We start from the raw sequence: 21,764 nt of genomic DNA, 5'->3' as shown, positions 1-21,764 counted from the left end.
ATGAGCTGGAGTTGAGGACTGGGTGATTTGGAAATGTGTCTCGGTGTAGCCTTCATGAACATAGGAGATCGGTTGTAATTCTGTGTAATAGTGTTTGCACTTTTCTTGCTAACACCAGAGGCTTCTTTGTTGTTGTCCCCTTTCTGGGATTCCTCAAGGCAACCTGCTGGTGCAGACATGTAACCCGTAGAGAGTAAATCAATGATGAGGACACCTCCTCATGCTAAGGAGACACAGGGAGGTGAATCATCTGGATTTACTCATTTCATGGATAAAAAAATACTCTTTGGATCCTCAGTTTCCTACCAAGGCTTGGTTCAAACATCACCTTTGCCTAGCCAGAGCCTTCACCTTGAAGTGATCACTCATTATGCTAAAGCATGACACCTGCACCTCTAAGCATGCTCTTATTGCCTTTTATATTGTGCTCTAATCTATGCCTTATTTTTTTCTGTATCTCCCAGTGTGCTTTGCCCAGAATCTGACACATGGGAGAAGCTTATGAACTGTGTTCAGAAATGGAGGTGAGAGGGGGAGACAGGGTGAGGGGACTCAGTGGATCAGGGCCAACCCTTTATCTTGTAGAATACTTCTAATTCTTCTTGTTAGTGCCAAGTGCCAAGGGTCCTAAACTTCATCTTTGTGCCTGAGCTGCATGCTTCTATGGCCTAGATGGATTCCTTGGCAGCACAGAAGCTCGGCAACTGAAACATTTATGGAAATTCAAGCAAATTGGTGAATAAAGGGGACTAAAAGAAGCCCACACAGTCTTCTCCCATGCTCTATTTCTTTTAAAGAAGTCTGTTTGTGTTATCACTTCAACAGTTTGGTAAATAACCATGCCTTCTCACTGATCTGTCCTCTTGTGCTTGAATGGTAACATGTGATGATTAGTCATGGGGAAAAGCTGTATGCACCTTCCAAGCTGCTTGATGATATGTATGCAGGATTTTGAGGTAAATAGACATGAGTGCAAGCTTTGAGTGACAATTTTAGTATGTGTTCATTGACTTGGAATTTTCAGGTTTATTTGTATCAAGCTGAAAAAAAAAACCAATGTTTTGACACTATAGTGATTTCCTTTTTCTTTTTGGCAGCAGGAAAACCTTATTTTTTAATACTTTTATTAAAAAATCCAAGGACGCCTGGGTGGCTCAGTTGGTTAAGTGTCTGACTTTGGCTCAGGTCATGATCTTATGGCTTGTGGGTTCGAGTCCCACCTCGGGCTCTGTGTTGACAGCTCAGAGCCTGGAGCCTGCTTCGGATTCTGTGTCTCCTTCTCTCTCTCTCTCTGCTCCTCCCCCGCTCATGCTCTGTCTCTGGCTCTGGCTCTCTCTCTCTGTCTGTCGAAAATAAATAAATATTAAAAACAAACCAAGAGTTTTCTCAAAGCAGTTGGGCTGGGAGGTGTTGGAGAGGGTTGTTCTGTATCATCTCCCACCCTAGCCCAAGCCCTTTGCACACCATTGTAGGGCTCTATGGAACACAGAAAACCTCCATGTTTCCCATCATGATCACTCATGCAGCTTATTATAGAAGACTATTGGACTGGATGTCAAGAAAGGTCAATTCTAGTCCTGGCTTGGCCATTAAGTTGCTGTAACATTGAGTAAGCCAAGCTCTCTTCCTAGGTCCCAGTTTCTTCATTGGGGAAATAAAAGAATTTGTCTATATGAGTTCCTTTCTAAGGGCAACCTAAGGGTTCATAATTTTATTTTAGTCCAGTTTATAATGAAAGTTATCTTCCTTTAACTTAAAATCACATGACATTATAGCACTGGATGTGGGCTTATATAGCTTCAGATTTCTTACATAGTCCTGGAATTTTCCTTTTTTTTTGTTGGCCAAGAAGCACGAGATGCTTTGCTGAATGCCTTCACTTCACAGCAGCCTTCAGCTTCTCACCTATCTAGAGTATTTCTAGTCTCTAAAGGGCTATCCCATTCATCCCTCCTGTGGCCTTTGTAGAAAGGGTGCAAAGGACCAGGGAGGGTATCTTATGCCTATCTTTCAGTAAGGGAAAAGGCTAAATAGCCTAATTGGCTCCAAGTCACACAGCTGATAAGTGATGATGAACATTTCTACCTACTCATCCAGAGCCTCTACTGTGCATTGGGTTAGCTTCTGACAGCTGGGAAACTGGTGGCTACAGAATATAAGCAATTTATGACATTTCCATAGAAAGCCCCACAATCTTTTTGTCTTTAATAATTGACTGCTATGGGTCCTTTTTTCCCAACCCAGACACAATAACAAACAGAGAGTATAATCTCTACGAGGTCTCTTAACTCTTCATCTCTTCTCTGAACCTCCACTTCTGTCCCCTCCAGTACATCTACTCCCCAACCAAAGAGATTTTTTTTTGAAGCACAAAAATAATTACATCACTCTTCTACAACCTTCTTGGTGTTTTCCTACCATCTTCTTGGAAGCTCTGTAGGGTAGTCTAGATTCTTGCACTTCGTATGTTAAACCGTTCCCTTCCCTCCTATCATTTCCATGCCCTCCATTTATTTGTTCAAAACTGACTTTCACACTCATGATATTGCAGTGTTCATGCTAGGATGAAGATGACAGCTGGCAAGTGAAATAGATCTCATTGAGGCCCTATCTGAGATAACCATATAGAGTCTAGCTAGCCAAATATCATACATTTGACACAGCTCAACCCAGTTCTCCCTCCCATTTCACACATCCTCCCTCCACCTGGCAAACATCTGCTCATCTTCAGAACTCAATGTCTATCACCTCTGTTAAGCTATTCTCTGAGTCTCAAGGAGAATTGAACGAAACTTCCTTTCGGCCCCCATTATACTCTGTATATATGTCCATGATAGCACTAATAACACTCTAACCATATTCATTGGTGTACTAGACTGCAGATGCCTTTAAGGTAGGAAACACAATAAATATTTATTTAGTGCCCTAGCAGTTTTGTGAGTCAAAGTAATGCACAATCAGTAAACCTCCACCTGGGAACTCTAGTCCATTTACTCTGCTTATATTATTTTTAGAACTAGGTTTATCTGCCTGTAGCTATATCCCAATATATTATCCTTTGTGTTAGATCATCTATTAGATCACTTGCCATTTCAGTACAATATGCCGAGACTCTTGACTGATGCCACTGGCTTGAGTTAACTTTCAGAGGATCACAGAAGGTGGCAGCTAATGGATGGGTGAACCAGACAGAGCCTTATGTATGCTACAGCCATTTATACTCTACAGAACCCTTCCTATTGCAGACATATAGAGGGGAAATTGCTAGATATGGGCTATGTTTGTGACCAGATCAGGTTATTTTAGATCATCTGCTGTTATCTTGCAATTTCAGCTTTGCTAAAAAAAATGCAGGATTTATTTTTAGGGTTTTAAAAATTACAGATTAAAAAAAAGTAGCATGCCTAAGCAAAAGATGAGAGGATGAAAATGCCAAGATAAAAAACTAAACATTTAATTGTTTTCAGGATTCTTTAGAAGCTGTTGTGTTTAGCACATACTATTCAATGAATCTGTAAAAACCTACCTACCTTCCATTTTCCAAAGTCTAACAGAAAATTGATAACAAGTGAAGATATAATTACTACTTGATGTTGAAACCGATGCTGTGAATTCCTGCATTTCTAAATTTTTTTTTAATGGTTATTTTTGAGAGAGAGACAGAGTGTGAGCAGGGGAGGGGCAGAGAGAGAGAGACAGAGACAGAGACAGAGACAGAAACAGAATCCCAAGCAGGCTCCAGGCTCTGAGCTGTCAGCACAGAGTCTCGAACCCACAAACCGCTCAAAACCACAAACCGTGAGATCATGACCTGAACCAAAGTCAACTGACTGAGCCACCAAGGCACCGCAAATTCCTGCATTTCTAATAGATGTTTTTATTTTAAATTCAACCCCTGGCAAGACTTGTGCATTCAGTTGAGAGATAACTTTTTCTCTCCAGACACAGGCTCCAAGTTACTACCTTTGCCTTAACCCCACCCATCTCCAAATGCATCCACGTCTCTTTAGCACTTGTGGTACTTTTTGCAATTTATTCATTTCTGCTAGTTTGTATGTTCAATGTGTTTGCCTTCTGTCTTGTTTTCATGCCTATTCAATCAATTTTTCACACTCCACCAGAGTGAGATGTATCATCCACCCATCTGTCTGTCTCTCTGTCTTCCCTTATTCTGAAACTAAATTATGTCACACACACACCGCTGCATTTATTTGGTAAAACTAATCAAGATTTATAATCCTATATTTAAATAGTGTCTGTATGTGATTTATTTAACTCCTGGCTAGACTGTGAGGTCCTTGTGAGGAGGGATCATGTCTTTTCTGTTCACTACTGCTAGCCCAGTGCCAAGATAACCACTTGGCAAGTCTATCGCTCATTTAAAACAGGAAGTGCTCACATTCAGTGCTACTCCATTGGCACTCCTGGTCTAATTTAAAGCACACTGATTTCATTGGGGTTATACAATCTCTTCATCTTATTATAAAGATACCTTTTTAATATCTCACGATGGATTGATTTGGTTGGCACAAAATGAATTATTAAGGTATATTACAATGAGTTAACTTCAAAATTCTAGCTACCTCCTTTTCCACATATCTTGAAAAAAGTGGAGGCAGACAGTGTGCTGTTAAGCATGTTCGTCTCCATATTCATATACCTGGGGTTTGCTCTATCACCCATTAGTGGAAGAACTTGGAGCAGCTCACATGGCCATTCTGACCCTCTAATGTGGGGGGTTGGGTTACATGTCAGTCTATGTAATTGGGTTATATAATGCAAGTGCAATGCTAGGTCAATTAATACAGAGCACAGAAAAAGTGGTTGTTGCTACCACTATTGTAGGATCTATGTATACAGGGGAAAATGAAATCCTTGAAAACAAACTGGAAGGTTTTTTCTTTAGCATCTCTTCTGCCAAAATGTATATTGATTGCAGCTGGAAGGAAACCACAGTGAGAGGGTAAAAAGTTGCTGAATAGGAGTCAGAACCTGTTTAATATTCTGATAGCTTGAATATGTTTCTTTATGTTTTATAATAATGATTTAGTTTTTAAGTGACTTCTCTGACATGAGAGCCCGCTCCATCAGGAAGACTATATATTGCTGAAAGGCTACCTTCAGGGAGCTGGCCAGGCAGGGGCCAATGGGATTGGACCAGTGTGTTTGGCTGAGGGTACTCTGTTGCCTAAGACTTTATGGGCTTCAAAGGAAGCCAGTCGTGCTGCCTGTGAAGGACCAGAGAACTAGCCACCTGTCAGCCTTGGACTTAATTTCTTGAGAGCCTACTATGTGCTGCACTCAGTAGTAGGCACTCTGACAAAAAGATTACTCTTGACCTATAGAACATTTAGGAAAATTGATTCTTGAAGTGGTGATATGACATTTCCTAAGCTACAGTTATGATCAAGTCTTCCAATTCTAAATCCAGGGCCCTTTTCATTGTATAGACCCTACCCCCATGCCCTGCTGCATATAATTGTATTAGTAACTGTGTTTACTAAGTACTTTCACACAGATTACCTTACTTGATTGCTTTCTCTGTCCTCAACCTTTCCAAGGCATGCTCCTGTATTGTATATGGCATGCCTGGAAAGCACATTGGATGAAAACCAGCACTCTGGCACTGTCTCCTTCACCAGTTAGCTTTATTACTTCAAGCCTTGAAAGAGGTTTGCCTCTAGTCTAGTTATTTGGTAGAAAAATCTGGAGCAGATAGGTTTCTTGACAACCAGGTCTCCTAAGGATCTTTGGAGATAAAATGTACTAAACAGATAAGTATTTATGCATTTGTGGAGACCACATAATTAAAAGCTGTGATTATGACTTACTACTTCAAGTAGTAGATAAAACTGTGACTATAAAATGGGATAAGGGAAAACATTGGTAGAAAAAGTTTACTGTAGGGGTGCCTGGGTGGCTCAGTCATATAATCGTCTGACTCTTGGTTTCAGCTCACATCATGATCTCATGGTTTGTGGGTGTGAGACCCACATCAGGCTCTATGCTGACAGCGTGGAGCCTGCTTGGAATTCTCTCTCTCTCTCTCTCTCTCTCTCTGTCTCTCTCTCTCTCTCTCTGTCTCTCTCTCTCTCAAAATAAACAAATAAACATTTTTTTAAAAAAGAAAAAGTTTACTTTAAAGGTTTGATCCTAATTTCTAATGAAAATGATACTTGGGGACAAAGGAGAAGGAGGATTATTTGTGTAAGTCCCAGCTTTTGGCATCAAATCTATACAGACATGGATAGAGTTTAAGAGAGTCTGAGCACACCAAGTCTCCTCTTTGTGGGGGACCCAAGTCATCCTGCTCTAGAAAATAAAAGCCTAGAAAGTCAGTCTGCCTAATAGAAAAGGAATGGGCAATACTTTCAGCTAGGTAGCTTTCAGGTAAGTCTGTGGGAAAGATCATTGTACAGAGTTAATTAATGTGATGGCTACTGTAGTTATTGGAGTTATTGGAGGCTATTAATTTGGATTTTATGGCAATTCAGATTTATGAAAATGAATTTGTAATGAAAATGAATGGCAGAAATAAGCTAACAGGGGGAATGCTTGGAGTATCCAGGCAAAGCTTCTTTTATAGTAAGATATCACCTCTGGAGGATGAAGGTAACATTCCTTTGGGAATATTTTATTAAAAGTTAATTGTGATTTTCTTTTGAGGACAGTTGCTACTGTTCCCAGGAGGATGACCTTGGCGCTTCTTCCTTCTTTCTCTGATCTTTCCTTTCCTTCCTTTATACCATTCCTTCCAGATTCATCCAGGTCTGGTGGAAAGAAGCTGTGGAATATGGAGTGAGGAATGAGGAAGCCTACTCAGACTGAGTCAGATGCCCTGGGAGATTAGCAAAATGGATTTTTCAGTAGGGATGGGGATGTGTTGGGGTGAGAAAATGTTTTGAAGTAGCATTTTTACTACTCAGTGTTAAGTTGTAGACATCAAATGGGGCAAGCTTGATGTGAAGTCACTTTCCCATATTCATACAGTTTGTAAAGTTGTAAAGCCATGATTTTAACTGGATCTGTCTGGCTTAAAGGCAGAGGACCCGAGGAATTCCTGGGCCTGGCTCCTGTTGGTTCTGGATAGCAGGAGGCTCCTTCAATGTCAGCCATTGTTTTCTTTGCCAGATTGATTACATTTTGTCTGGAACATGATAATCGCAACTCTGGTTGGTCTTCAACTCAGGAACTGTTTCCTTTATTTAATTGATTGTTGCTTCTATTCCATTAGACAAGACTCGTTCTTTAGGGATACAAATTATTTGTAGAGATAAATCTATAGCCTTTGTATTTATTATCTTCTCTTCATAACTTTTCATATTTTCCTGACTTAAGGCAGAATTTCTTCTTTAATCAATGATTTAATTTTTTATAGTGCCAGTTCCATTCTTTTCCATTTCCAGTGTGGAATTAATTTGGCTTTTGCTTCTTTTCTATTCTCAGCCAGCTTCCTTAATAATTTCAGACTGAATGTCTCTAAGATATCTTTTAATCTCATCAATCATCCCTTATTCTAGCAAGCCCATTACTTCATGTATTTATCTGAAAACACAGAGCAGATATTCCCAGGTTTTTTCTTTTTTCTTTTTTTAATTATGGTTTTCTGTACCTTCAGAGTATCCAGTTTTACAGTATGGGTCCCACCTGTGCTGTTTTTGTTTTTGTTTTGGTTCTCTTTGAGCTTGGGTCCAAGACTGGACTTTCCAAAAATGTAAGCTCCCATGTTCTCTCTTATCCCTTAATAATTTCCATGTGAATATGACAGATTCTGTCTCTTAGGAATTATGTTAGAGGCTTTTTGATGTGCAAAACTGCTCACTAATTTTTAGGAGATCAATTAGTAAGGCTCTGCCTAAATAAGAAAGGATCTTCCACTTCCAATGCACAAATATTAGTCAGGGTTTTCCAGATACACAGAACCAATAGGATCTATATTGGCTGACATGATTATGGAGGCCAAGAAGTCCTGTGATTAGAGCTGGGTGTGATCCAGTCTGAGTCTGAAGGCCTGAGAACCTGGAGCCACATTGTTGGAGGAGAGGATGGATGTCTCAACTCAAGCAAAGAGCAAATTCACTCTTCTGCCTTTTTGTTACATTCAGGCCCTCTAAGGATTGGATGATAACCATCTACATTGCTCAATCTAATTATTCAAATGCCAGTCTCTTCCAGAAACACTCTCATAGACACAGCCAGCTATCAGTTTTGCCAGGTGTCTGGGAATCCCTTAGCCCAGTCAAGCAGACACACAAAACTAACCATCACAGCCTGTCCTTTGGCTATAAAAGTTAACTTTTTTTTTTTCCCTTGAGTTATCTGAAACAGTTTCTAGCTCCTATTTCTCCAGAAACAGAGTATACAACTGTCAAGATTCTTCCTATCTTCCCCAGTGCCCACCATCAACTTTACATTCCTTCCTCCTTGGCCTTTCTGTACCATGGAGCATTACCGCCTTAAAATTCTCATGTCAGGGACCCCACTCATGCTGTATGAGGAAAGGATTAGCCATCAGAGGAGAGAGGAAATCATCTTGGATGGCATAGTAAACCATTTTCTTGTTGTATGTGTGGAGAGGTGGATGTCATATTTCTGATTTTTGCCCTTGTGAAATGAGGGTACACAGTAGGAGGTAGTCAGGGCCTCTGCTCATTTTCAAGCTCCATGTAGACACATCAGTTGGGGATGAGGCCACATGCCTGTGTCATACAGATGAGTATCAATTGCTCCCAGATGCTGAAAAATTGTTGCTAGATATTATTAGTTTCTATTGCTATTGTGATGTCAGGTCATATTTTTTGTGTTTTGTGTGTGTGTGTGTGTGTGTGTGTGTGTGTGTCTATGTGTGTTTGTATTTTAATACACAAATATGGAGAGAGAAAATTAAGTGCCATAAATATCAACACTTAATTCCTTGTGATATCTCATTAATGTGTCACCAGACTTACCTTCTGTACCTATAACTTCCTGGAGTCCTTTTAGAAGAGAAGGTATCCATTCCTTAGTTCGTGTTTTTGTATAAGTGGAAATGTAGTGTCAGCAGCTGAATCTACAATCTTTTGGTGATTTTCAAATCTAATTTGTCCTTCCTGTGGTTCGCTCAAGGCACATGGGGAAGCAGGTCCCCATCCTGGCTAGACTACCAATCCCTGGAAGACAAGGGCCAAGTGTGACTTATCTGTGCATCCTAAGCACTTTGCAAAAAGCCTAGCACCTGGGCTTTTAGAATGTACTAAATTATGGTTCCTAAAGGCAAGTGCAGAGACCTATTAAGATTTCAAGGGAAAATACAGCCACCTTTTCAATCACTGTATCATCAGCCCCTAATTGGATAACTATTTTGAAAGGTAGCCAATGAGTTTTTTGATCATCTTAACTGTGGTGGTAATTTCATACTAAATCTCCCACTGGAGAAATAAATTATTTTCATTGGAAAATTAAGTTACATTAAACCATGATTTAAGAGAAAAGCAGAATTCCTATCTCTTCTCAAGCTAACCCTTTATTTTCCAAATAAACCAAATGCCCTGCTTCCTAGGGCAAAGCTAATGCACTCTAAAATTTTCACTAGTTAACATACTCCGAACTCTGTTTTGCTCTGTTCTCCATGAAGATCCAGCTTGCTCAGCTTCACAAAACCATGCAAGAATGTAATAAAACTGCTGGTAGCAGCATTTGGGTACCCAAGGGAATGTTCTTGCAAACCAGCAGCTGATGTTGAGTTGACAGAGGCGAGTGGCGAGCCATAGAGGCAATGCAGCACTCTTACATGCCAAATTCTGGGTACCTGGCCATTGGCAGTTTCAGAACCAGCTTTCAGCCTGACGGAGCATCAGCCCAGTGTACCAGCTATTTTGTTGATATACTATACAGGAAATTTTTTAAAATGTGATATTTTTTTAAAACAATGGACTGATTATCTAGTAGATTTGTCATGTTTTTGTTTTTGTTTTTTTTTTTTTTTCAATCTTCAAGAATCATTGATGTGTCTGATTGTATTTTGTCCTGGTTAAACCTCACGGCACCTCTAGTTTGCATCTGTGGTTGCAAAGTGCTGATAAGGGTTCTTTCCATTCTCCAAAAGAGTAATGGTGGAGTGAAAAAAAGCCCCAGTGGTGTTGTGGGCCTTGTTGGAGAAAAAAAAGTTTCCCCAGAGTAAAACAACCATTGAAACTTCATATTCTCTTTCTCCTTTATTTGTTTTGAGAATTTTATTAGTATTTTGATAATTTTTCAAATTAAAAGTAGGAGCTGCATGTATAAAAACTTAAAGCATTGTTTGGCTATGAAATGTGTGTCTATTGATGAATTTGGTGTTTAAGTGTTAGCGGACTAATACTTAGTGTGTAGAAGCATTGCATATAATACAGCCAAAGGTAGGATTTTCTAAATTACAATGATTAAAATGTCCATTATTGTAAAAGCTCATGAGTCTGAAGATAACAGATACAACAAATTCAGGTGGTTGGAGCCCAGCTGGAAACTAGGAAATAAAGCTAAAAGGAATTTAGAAGAGATAAAGATGATACCTTGAAGCTTACCTGTTCTCAGTCCCTCTTCCCTCCTTGCCTCCCACGCATACACACACTTTGGGATATTCTTTTCACTTTTTTTTTATTTTTTTAACTTTTATTTATTTTTGAGACAGAGAGAGACAGAGCATGAACTGGGGAGGAGCAGAGAGAGAGGGAGACACAGAATCTGAAGCAGGCTCCAGGCTCTGAGCTGTCAGCACAGAGCGCGACGCGGGGCTCGAACTCAGGACTGTGAGATCATGACCTGAGCCGAAGTCGGACGCCCAACCGACCGAGCCACCCAGGCGCCCTGGGAGATTCTTTTCAGATTTTATTATTTTAACTGTAGATATGGTTCTAGTAGAGGTAGCGATCTATCTTTTCATCCATAGAAGGTGAGAAGCACCTGAAAGCAGGCACACCAGCTATAGTTAAAAGAGGCAGTTATGAGTCGGCTAGAAGAGGCAGAGAAAGAAAAATGATAAAAACCAGGCAGAAAAGCTCTAAAAAGTATTGGGTCCAATCAAGTGAGGAGACAGGAAACCCTGTACATTTCATTAGATCCAGAGGACATAGCAGTACAGGGTAGTGTGGGTATTCATCGTAACCATCCTGACATGTCAAGAGAGGATTAAACTATGTTCAATATAGTGTGCCTAATAAAGAGCAGAAATGTACAGTGCATTTCAAGAAGCATTCTGTGCAAGTAAGTCAACGTTTTTGTGAACTTAAATGTGGGGAAAAAACCCTCTCAACTCACTAGAGAACATTGGTATCCAGAATAGCAACCATTTCATGATTATACATTTAGCTTCCTGTGGTTGGTATGCACTGGGATCCTTTGTTATTTATAAGTTCTGTGACCTTGGGCATGAGATTTTATCACTCATAGCTTTAGAGTTCTCTTCTGTAAAATGATTGTAATAACATTTATCCCTCAGGAGTGTTCCATAGATTCAATAAGATTTTTTTTCTGAAGTTTTTTTGTTTTGTTTTGTTTTGTTTTGTTTTTTTTTGCATTATGCCTCCCCAAGAATTTGTATTTAAAAATTTTGGCTATTATTTATTTCCAGCCTTCTGTGAACAAGGACATATATTGGAACTGAGTAGTACCAATAATTACAGACCATACATTATGTTTTTATGATTCTACCCTTAGGTTAGGTGTCTTCTTATTGAATACTCTGAAAAATATTACATGAGCTAAATACATCAGCACTGGGGAGATTACACCATAACCTTGAAGTAGTTGGTGCGGTTACTGGATTTGGGGAAGGATAATTCTTTGTTGGGGTGGGAGTTGACCTGTGCATTGTAGGATGGCTGGGGAGTGGCATCCCCAGTCTCTGCCCGCTAGATGCCAGTAGTACCTTCCCCCACCCCACTTGTGACAACCAAAAGGGGCTCAAGAGACATTGTCAAATGCACCTACAGGGCAAAACCACCTTGGCTAAGAACTACTTTACTAGAGAAACAGATGTATAAGTATAAAGCATAGAGTTTTAAACTGCAGTTGCAGATAAATACCGAGTGTTTTTAAATTCTTGTTCCTTTTGTGCTGAGGCTCTGGTGACATGTATCTGCTTTATTGCAATTACCGAGATGTGTATCATTTCCTTTATAATTTAGATGTTCTTCAGTGACAATTAAAGAAGAGAGAGAAAGTCTTGGAGTGGAACAGTGTGTCTTATGGAGTTTTTTGAGAATAATGCTCCCAGGTGAACTTCAATTACTGATTTTCTGGATGGCTTTAAATCAATCAACATACATTTAATGAACATGTACCCCCCAGCCCCCTACTTTTAGGTCCTGTGCCAGATATTGCAAGGGAAAGAAAAAAATTTTTTTGACCCACTTGGAAAAGGGAATTTCTTATCTGATGTGCAACATTTCTTTTCTGGTTCCCTGTCTCTGGAGGTAGGTGGTGTTAGCCCCACCAGTTCCAAACAGTATGCCTTTCCCACTAGCTCCAGTAATCCTTTGCTCTAATGTCCTCATTCCTTAATTCACCTCTCCACTCTCCACCCCTGCTGCATAATTATGCAGGGCTCCAAACATCATCATCTTCTTTCTGTCATGACTCAGACTCCTGATAAGTTCCATTTCTGGTTGCTTCATTTAGGGAAAATTATCTGCTTCTTTTAGCCCACATTAGTGTGGAACACTGGTCTATCTCTTACTCATTAAGAGTTGGTCTTTCATTCTAAAATGCAGTCATAATCAAATTTTTCTGGCTCTCTATTCTGTCCACATTTGGGGGATTCATCAGTTATGATTCCATTGGTGAATACCAGTAGCAAGAGATCTGAAATTATAGTGACTTAAATGAAATGGAATTAATTTTCTCTTAACGTCGAAGTCAAGGGGTAAGCATCCTAAAGCTGGTATGATTGGTATTATGATATCATCAGCCTCTCAGTTTTCCTCCATCCTTCTGCTCTGCCATTCCTATTGTGTCACTTTCATTCTCAAGGTTGCTTCATGGTCAAAAGATGTCCATCTATTGTAGCTCCAACCATCACATTTGAGTTTCAGGCAGAGAGATGGGGAAAGAGAAGGGCAAAAAGAAGGCCTGCCGAAAGAATACTTTCTTTTTCTCCTATGTCTCTCTTAAAATGGTTTTGTTTAAAATTTAAAACCTGTCTACAAAGGGGCAGTTGGGATATGTAGGTGGGCACATTGCTGCTGCCAATGATATAGAAACTGTGTTACTAAGGAGGAAGTGAAATAGATAATGCTCAGGCAGCATTCATCTCTGTCATACAGAGAATTTTGAGAGGAATTCATATCAGATGTTATATACCCTACGCATGCAGTAAGACTTCAATAAGATGTTTCATATTCTGCATAGCAGAGATTTCTTATCATATTAATACTGAGTTATTATTCCTAACATGGTCTCTTTGTGCTTAAGTACAGAGCTGGAAGGACTTTTTATCATTGCTCCAGGGAATGAAGTGGAAAAATATAACATTACTCTGAAAAGTGAAAGATATGGTCAATCAGTTCAGTTGACAATTAGTTTTTTCCTCCACTGATTTGTTAGAAATGGCTAATAAGCCGTGGATTTTTATAGACAGCTAGAGTGTATCAGTGAAACATTGTCAGGATACCATTTCTTTAGTATATATGAAAATCATGAACAGTTCTGACATACAAGGGGAGATGTAGTATTCAGGTCTGTTAAACTGTGATGTAGTAAGTAAGGTATGGGAGAAAGAATGGACTGTGTTCAACAATTCTCTATTCTACTCCAACTTGGTCATTTCCTGGCTCCGTTATTCTAAGGTTTCATTTTCCACTTATAATTTTTTTAAATGTTTATTTCTATTAGAGACAGGGTGGAGGAAGGGCAGAAAAAGACAGAGACTGAATGTGAAGCAGGCTCCAGGCTCTGAGTTGTCAGCACAGAGCCTGATATGGGGCTTTAACTCACAAACCACGAGATTATGACCTGAGCCAAAGCTAGCCACCTAACTGACTGAGCCACCCATACGCTCCTCCATTTTCCACTTATAAAATGGTGCTAATAATCTTTAGCCTTCCTATTATTTGTCTTGTCCTTTCTCAGATGTGTATTGAATACCCACCTATGTCAAGACACTAGAGTAGGATGGAGGTATTTTGAGCCTTAAATGAAATATATTGTTTCAAAGCATTGAAAACATTCAAAATGCTGTTGGGCTGCTGTTGTTGATTTTATTATTTAGATCTAGATCGGATTTTATTCATTCTTGGTAACAAGGAAACTATTTTCTAAAAATATCCTGGTAGCAATCAATTACCTCAAAAAGAATTCTTCTCTCCTGTGTGATATTGCGACAGTGTATTACCCATTAATACTAATGAAGGAGGACCTAGGAAACACAACCAGATAACCTAGATTTACCCCTCACCCTCTTACTTACCCCCCGCCCCCAGACTTCCACAAAACACTTCCTTTGTGCCACTTCTAAATCTAAAATCCACAAGTGGCATACCTTACGCTTTGTCTCTTTATGCAGTGGCAAAATCCTGTCATTCTTCACGTATTTGTTATGAAACCATCAGCATTTATAAAGTCAGCATGGCACCATCACTTAAGAGGTCCAACATGAGGAATGGATACTGGAAGGAAAAGAGTTTTATTTATTTATTCATTCTGGTTTAATGAAAATTTGATCCATTGTCTTTTTCTTAATTAGAAATGATTTGCATCAAGGTTTTCTTACAGGGCATACAGGAACTAATTAGAATATTTTTAATAATACAGATCTGCACTGTGTTCCCAGAAGGCCACAGAGCTCTGTAAGAGAGAAATAATTCATTCTTTGGTCTGTATTGTATAAGAGGAGAGGAGATCATATCTGGTCGAGGGGAAAATGGTGGCATTTGCACCCAGCTTTGACAGGTTTTGATGGATTTTGATAGTGGAGCACTCCAGGAAGAAACTCCTAAGGTAGGGAATAGGGGAATTCCTGGGGGTGGTTAGGGAAAAGTGAGAGGATTTTGTGAGCAGTTCAAAGAACCAGAGTGTAAACTCCTTGAAAACAAGAACAGCAAGCATTACCCATCCCCACATCCAGCCTAGTCATGCTGATAACAGAGAGCTTGGCGATTAGTTATCAAATTGGATTACAGCCAGTTCTAAGCCACACCAAAAGATTTCAGGAAAACAGGTGTGCCCACCTTTTCCTCTCATCATACTTTATTGCCACTTGGTCTTAAAGAGTACTTCACAGTTCCCATTTGTGAGTCATTTGAAATATGGTGTTATAACTGGGCTACCATTAAGTCCTATGCCACAAAAGAAGCTTATCCCTGGGATGCCATAGATGGCGTCTACTCAGATGAACCACAGATACTTACATCTCCCTTCCAACAGTTCTGAGTGGTGGTACTGCCCCTTAACATAAATTCCTGGTTTATTCCCAAGTAGTCCGTTTTACCTTTGACCAGCAGACCTACTCCCCACCACATACACACAAAAAGTTAGTGTGCAGACTTAGAAGGTGAACCAGCTAACTTTGGGACTAGAACTGATGTTTTACAAAGAGATAGACATCCACACTGGCAAGGTAAATATTTTAAGGCTGTGGTTCTCAAACTTGAGCAGATAGCAGAATTGCCTGTAGTTCTTATTCAAACATTGAGTGCTAGGCCCCACCCCTGGAGTTTTTGATTTAGTAGGTTTGTGACCAGGACCTGAGAATTTGCATTTCTCAAAGTTGCCAGGTGATGTCAGTGCTGCTGACGTAGAGATCACCCATTGGGAACAATTCTTTACGGATATTATAAAGCCAAGCACAAGTAAGCATCCTCTTTGGGAAAGCATGAGAGCAAAATCCTAGGGAGGATGTTTTACTTTGCAGCCGCAGAGCTGGTCTGGGTTTCTCTCAACAAAGCTGGTGCCCACTCAGAGGAATCTTGCCATGCTGACCAAAGGAACTACCTCCCAGGTTGAGTCTTGCCCTTTCCATCTATCTGAGCTGTCACTCACGCTGTTCTTTTCACATTGCCATGACTCCCCTTCCTGTGTCCACTTGTGAATGAAATACTCACTCTTCAAGGTCCAGCTACATGCCAGAGGCTCTCTCTGACTCTCATAAGCAGCATGAATTATTATGTGTGCCCCTAGCTCCTCAGTTATATCTTTACGAGGCACATGTAACATCTGCCCACATCATCTAGTTACACTTACCCTTTTTAGTCCCTCCTGTAAGTGTAATGGCTGGAAGTCCAGGAGGAGAGGGTTTGAGTGGGATTCGGTTTTCCCTGGCATCTGGCAGAGTGTCTGGCATAGAGTATGTGCCTGGCAAATATTTCTTGAATGAATAATAAGTCTTTTAATCCTTCTTCTTCTCACTTAACAGCATCCTCTGCATGAATAGTGTGACTGGAGGGCGAGAGAGCATTAATACAGAATGAAATTGAATTTGAAATCTAGAGACTGATGATTGAATCTCAGCTCTGCATTTATTAGCAGCCTGACCTCAGGCAGTACGCTGAACCTTTCTGAACTTTGGTTCCGATCTCTGTCCGGTGCGAAGAACCCAAACTCTCAGAGATGCCTCGGGGGATAAATGAGACACTGTACCTGAATGCTTGGGCAAACTGTAACTCCTATAAATGTGAACATCATGCTAACTGTGTAAAGTTTTTTTATGTACAACAAAAGGATGTATATCTTCCAGACTGACCCAAAGTACCAGTGGTTTCAACACACTTTGTGTGATGATGTGCCGGACTCCATGTTCTATTGGCCAATATTAAATGTGTTGCCTACATGAAAAAGTATCTGATTTTTGTGTTTGGTTCATTTGCCTTCAAAGGTGAGGAAAAAGGATGGGAGGATGAAATAGAGAAGCAGGTGTACTATTTTGCCAGTTACCAGTAACTGTCACTGAACCTCCCTCATCATTTTCTATGATGTGAAACAGTCCCAGAGCCGATAGGATGTGAGAGCTGGAAGGCCCTCAGTGATGTTGTGTAGCCTTCTCATGTGATAGAGGAGGAACTGCACTTTAGAGAGACATCACCCACCCAGGTTTACCCAGTTGGTCGGTGCCTAATTCAGACAACCTGAAAATCCCACCTGAGGGCTGTGAAAGACATCTATTGGTCTAAGAAACTTGGTGTTCAGGCCCTTCTTATCCTGGGACTGTGGTTTCTTTAAATTTTTTTTTTTCAACGTTTATTTATTTTTGGGACAGAGAGAGACAGAGCATGAACGGGGGAGGGCAGAGAGAGAGGGAGACACAGAATCGGAAATAGGCTCCAGGCTCTGAGCCATCAGCCCAGAGCCTGACGCGGGGCTCGAACTCACGGACCGCGAGATCGTGACCTGGCTGAAGTCGGAGGCTTAACCGACTGCGCCACCCAGGCGCCCCCTGGGACTGTGGTTTCTATCAATCCACTGACCCAAGTGATTTGGATGTTTTTGGTGTTGTGGGATTTTACTGAATCTCCCCTTTTGGCTCATCATAGATGTCTATGTCTGTGAATATAAAGGACAGATGTAGGGGCACCTGGGTGGCTCAGTCGGTTAAGCGTCTGACTTCAGCTCAGGTCATGATCTTGCGGTTTGTGAGTTCGAGCCTGCGTCGGGCTCTGTGCTGACAGCTCAGAGCCTGGAGCCTGCTTCGGATTCTGTATTTCACTTTCTCTCTGCCTCTCCCCTGCTCATGCCCTGTCTCTCTATGCCTCAAAAATAAATAAAACATTAAAAAAATTAAAGGACAGATGTATAGATTTCAGCTAAAAACTCTATTTTTTGGTGTTTAGGTTGTGAAGATCTTCCTAAAAATTGGAACATTAGGACAGAAATAAGTTGAACTTAGTATCTTATTCATTGTTTTAGGATTAAACATCGATCCATGAAACCTGTTATTTACATTTTGTATTTATGTTGTTCATATTTTTGCAACAAAAATCAGGATATATGGTCTGAGGGTAGGACTGAATATTTAAAGTTAGGATTGTACCATTTGAAATATATCAATATTCCACATATAATTGTATTTTAGATTTTAAAAAGCCATTATGCTTTAAAGTATAACATTTCATTCCTTAGGTCATGAATACTCCAGCTTCATTCAGCAGCTTTCATGGAACATTTTCTGTGTACCAGGGACTTTGCAAATTGCTAATGATACAAAGTTGAACTATGTGTAGATCTTGCTTAGAAGAAACTTAGAGACTGATGGGGAAAATGTCCTTAAAACTGTATTGTTACAGTGAAGCATAATAAATGCAATCATGTAGTAAATAATAGGTAGAGGGTTGGCACACACAAAAGCGAGTGGGCAGTTGTTTGGGTGGCTCATGAAGGCAATACAGATGGGAACTCTCTTTCAGAATGAGTAGGAGTTCATCAGAAGGGGGAGCTAGGAGAAAGAAAGGATGGCGGTTCTAGTAGCAGAAATAGCAGGTGCATAGGCATGAAGATGTGGAACACTATGGCGTATTCAAGTGGCTGTAAACCAGCAGACATCTCTGGAATGCAGCATATGTGCATACATTGGTGGTGGAAACTGAGGATGAAGAAAGAGGTGGGGGCAAGTTTCTGGAAGGCCTTGTAAAGGCCATTAAAGGGTTTGAATTTTATTCTGCAGGAAAAGAGTTCTGAGTGTGTTTAATTTGGGGGACATGTGCCTTGGTCAGAGTTATACTTAAAGAAACTACTCTGTTCTCTTTGTCACTTTCCCCATGACTCTTTTTGGTTCTCCTTCCTTGTAGTCTATAGCAGAATAACAGATGATTTCTTCCATCAGGTACACCAGAGAGGGGGAACAGATTTGCATGTTGTCAAGTTATCAAAGAAAAAGAATTTCCTTTAAGCCCAACAATTCTTCCCCACCCCTGGAACTGCTAGTAATAAACATATCAAGAGTGGACTATACCACAGAATAACCCTAAACAGAATTTTGTAAAAAAAAAAAAAAATACTACCATTTATATGAAAATAATTCATAAGTGAAAACATTAAAATGAGATTTGAGTATAATTTTAATAACACACAAAACTCAAGATGTTTATTATAACCCAAAGTTAAAATAAGAAGGGGAAAACTAGATTGCCAAGGTAATCTATGAATTAAGAATTGAAACTGTTATTAATGAAGCAGAGAACCCTTACAGGGAAATTAATCAATAATGAGATTTGTACTTGAGGAGGGCCAGTCCCTACCTGCCCATTGAGTAGACATTATCATTTGAGTCACTCTGTTTATCAGAGTGGCTTGCTATGTTTTATAGTGGCTGGGGTTGTGGCTTTGGGGATTAATCTCTGCTGACAGATGAGGGGTAGATGGGATCACTTCCTGGGTCACTGTAATGAATTTTCCACTGTCTGGGGACTATTGGTTAAATCAGATGGTAGCGACTTATAGGTGTATTGATCCAAGAGCTGAGACAACTCGAAAGCCTTTAACTTTGATATCCTGGTTTTGCTGATTTTCAATATGATGCAGTGATCTCTCCCATGTAGAAACTCTTCTTCCATACTGAACAACATCTACTCTATCTCCCAGAGAGAATGATGACCTGAAATAATTTTAAGAGTCCATTGATCTGAGAATCCACTTTGTAGATTAATCAACCCCAAGTTCAAGGAAATCCCTAACTGCCTCGTAACCCCATACTGCAAATTTAGTTCGTATTAGATTGCAATTCAATTGAAAGCCTGATCTTAAGGATAAATTATTCTACTTTTTGTAAGCATTATTTTTTGCCAGAGTTTATCCTCTCTATTGCTCTTTCTGATGCCATTTCTCATTTTTCATATTTCTCTTTCTTTTGGAGCACAGAGCAGAATCATGAGTAAATTACCTCAATTAAAGTAATTGTTTATTTAGGAGATGCTTAGCTAGTTGGAGAAGGAGGAAAACCAACAAAAGCCAGAAGTTTGGTGGGTTTTAAAAAATAACTTGTTTTTGGCAAAAGAGGAAACACCCACTGATGTGAGAATTCAAAATTCAGAGAGATTTAAAAGATTATAAATATTCTTTGACCCTATAAGGCTATGGATAGTTCACACCTGACCATATAATGGGAGGAGACACTCATCTTGTGTATATATAGGTGTCTTAGTGCCTTGATTTTCTTTATAAGATGAACAAAAGCAAAGACAAAATCAACACAACCAACAAAATCAAATATTTTTCAAAAATACACTATTTTCTAGAACACTAGCCAGTTTTTATACCACAGACCATTTTTTTTGTAATACCATAAACCATTACTCACTTTTCTATCTGATATTTGTATATATCTTTTTATCCCATGATGATAAAATAACGTTACTAATAATACTAAAAATGATAATAGAATACTGTGTCATGTCAGAAATGCAATGGACATGATATCAGTTGGTATAAAATTGGATATGCTACCTATCAAAAATGTGAGTCTGCCCAAAGTGACCTTATCCTGTTAAGCCTTATTTTGCCCTTCTGTGAAATGGAGCTATCGCTCTGTACTACTTATTTCATAGAACAGATTTGAGGATCATATTTTTAAATATATATGAAAATAGTTTGATACCTATAAAATACTATTTTTATTTGGATTATTTTCAATCTGCTTCTTCTTAGACAATTCTACGTAGTTTGCTTGCTCACTTGTTTATTTATTTACTCACAATGCATTTACTCATTTATTTGCACCTTATTTTCTAAGGAATTTGCCACTTTGAAGAGATCTCCATCATATATATTGATATATCTATTTTTTACTAAATGTCCATAACAGAAGTGTCAAACCATGTTACTCGAGTTGAAATAAATTCCTGGTAACCATTCTTTTATTATTAATTATCAAGGGAAAACAAAAAAAATATTGATAATACTAGTTATTTCTTAATACTTCTTTGAGTATTTGGACATTATAAGGATCCAACAGCTTGATATATCACAGAGTTTCTTAAATTAGAAATATATTAAAATTTTAAATCTTACCTTGGCTGTTGGGTAAACTTTAATATTGGGTGAACTTTAATCCCTCTTCATTTTCTAGACTGAAAAAAACTGGTAGGGTTACTACCGGAAGGATAAATTGTGTGTGAAACACATCTTCTGGTTCATTGATAAGTATGTCATGTGGATAGAATCCAAAGCTTCATTAAAGCCCCAATGTATTATGGATCTACTTCATTTTTTATCTATCATCCTTAACATTCAGCACAAGGGATGACACTCCTTGATAGTACCTTTACAGGGTAGTAAGTGCAAGGTTTTATAAGACACATTGACTCCGTCTTCTTCACATTATTTATGTGAAGGATTACTAAAAGCTTTTTCAGCATGTTCCCAGGTAAGAAATTAATCTTATGGAACTGAACTTCCAAAGTCATCATTTAATATAGACATAACTCATTCATCCAAAGATCATCAAAGATAATATGAGCATAAAATAATTAATTTTAACAAAATCCTATATAAGCAAGCTGTCTAGATCTATCTACCTTTATGTCTATCTATCACCTGTGGAGACTGAGAGAACACAGGTAGATGTCTCCAAGCAATTTTTTAGTAACAGCTTCATTGATATGTGATTCATATACCATAAAACTCACCCTTTTAAAGTGTACAATTCAGTGGCTATTAGTATATTCATAAAGTTGTACAAAATCAACACTATCCAATCCTAGAACATTTTCGTCACTGAAGAAGAAAACCTCATATCCGTTAAGTAGTCACTCCCTATTTCCACTTATCCCAGCCCCTAGCAACCATTGATTTACGTTTTGTCTCTAAGGATTTCCTTATTATCA

At 39.2% G+C, this 21,764-nt stretch overlaps 1 protein-coding gene and 1 non-coding gene across 2 annotated transcripts in view; both read left to right on the top strand.

Annotated features, from left to right (window-relative positions):
• LOC115523328 (fibroblast growth factor 12) overlaps window positions 1–21,764 on the top strand; it is a 513,840-nt gene that overhangs the window by 49,800 nt on the left and 442,276 nt on the right. The gene's annotated exons all lie outside the window — the stretch shown is intronic.
• Window positions 1,144–1,228, top strand: TRNAQ-UUG. The gene is given in 2 exon segments: window positions 1,144–1,180; window positions 1,192–1,228. It is a non-coding gene; the product is annotated as a tRNA-Gln (tRNA).

This window comes from Lynx canadensis, chromosome C2 (genome assembly GCF_007474595.2).
Source record: "Lynx canadensis isolate LIC74 chromosome C2, mLynCan4.pri.v2, whole genome shotgun sequence".
Taxonomy (NCBI): Eukaryota; Metazoa; Chordata; class Mammalia; order Carnivora; family Felidae; genus Lynx; species Lynx canadensis.
The sequence above is the reverse complement of the archived record's forward strand: the minus strand, read 5'-3'. Positions and strand labels throughout refer to the sequence as shown.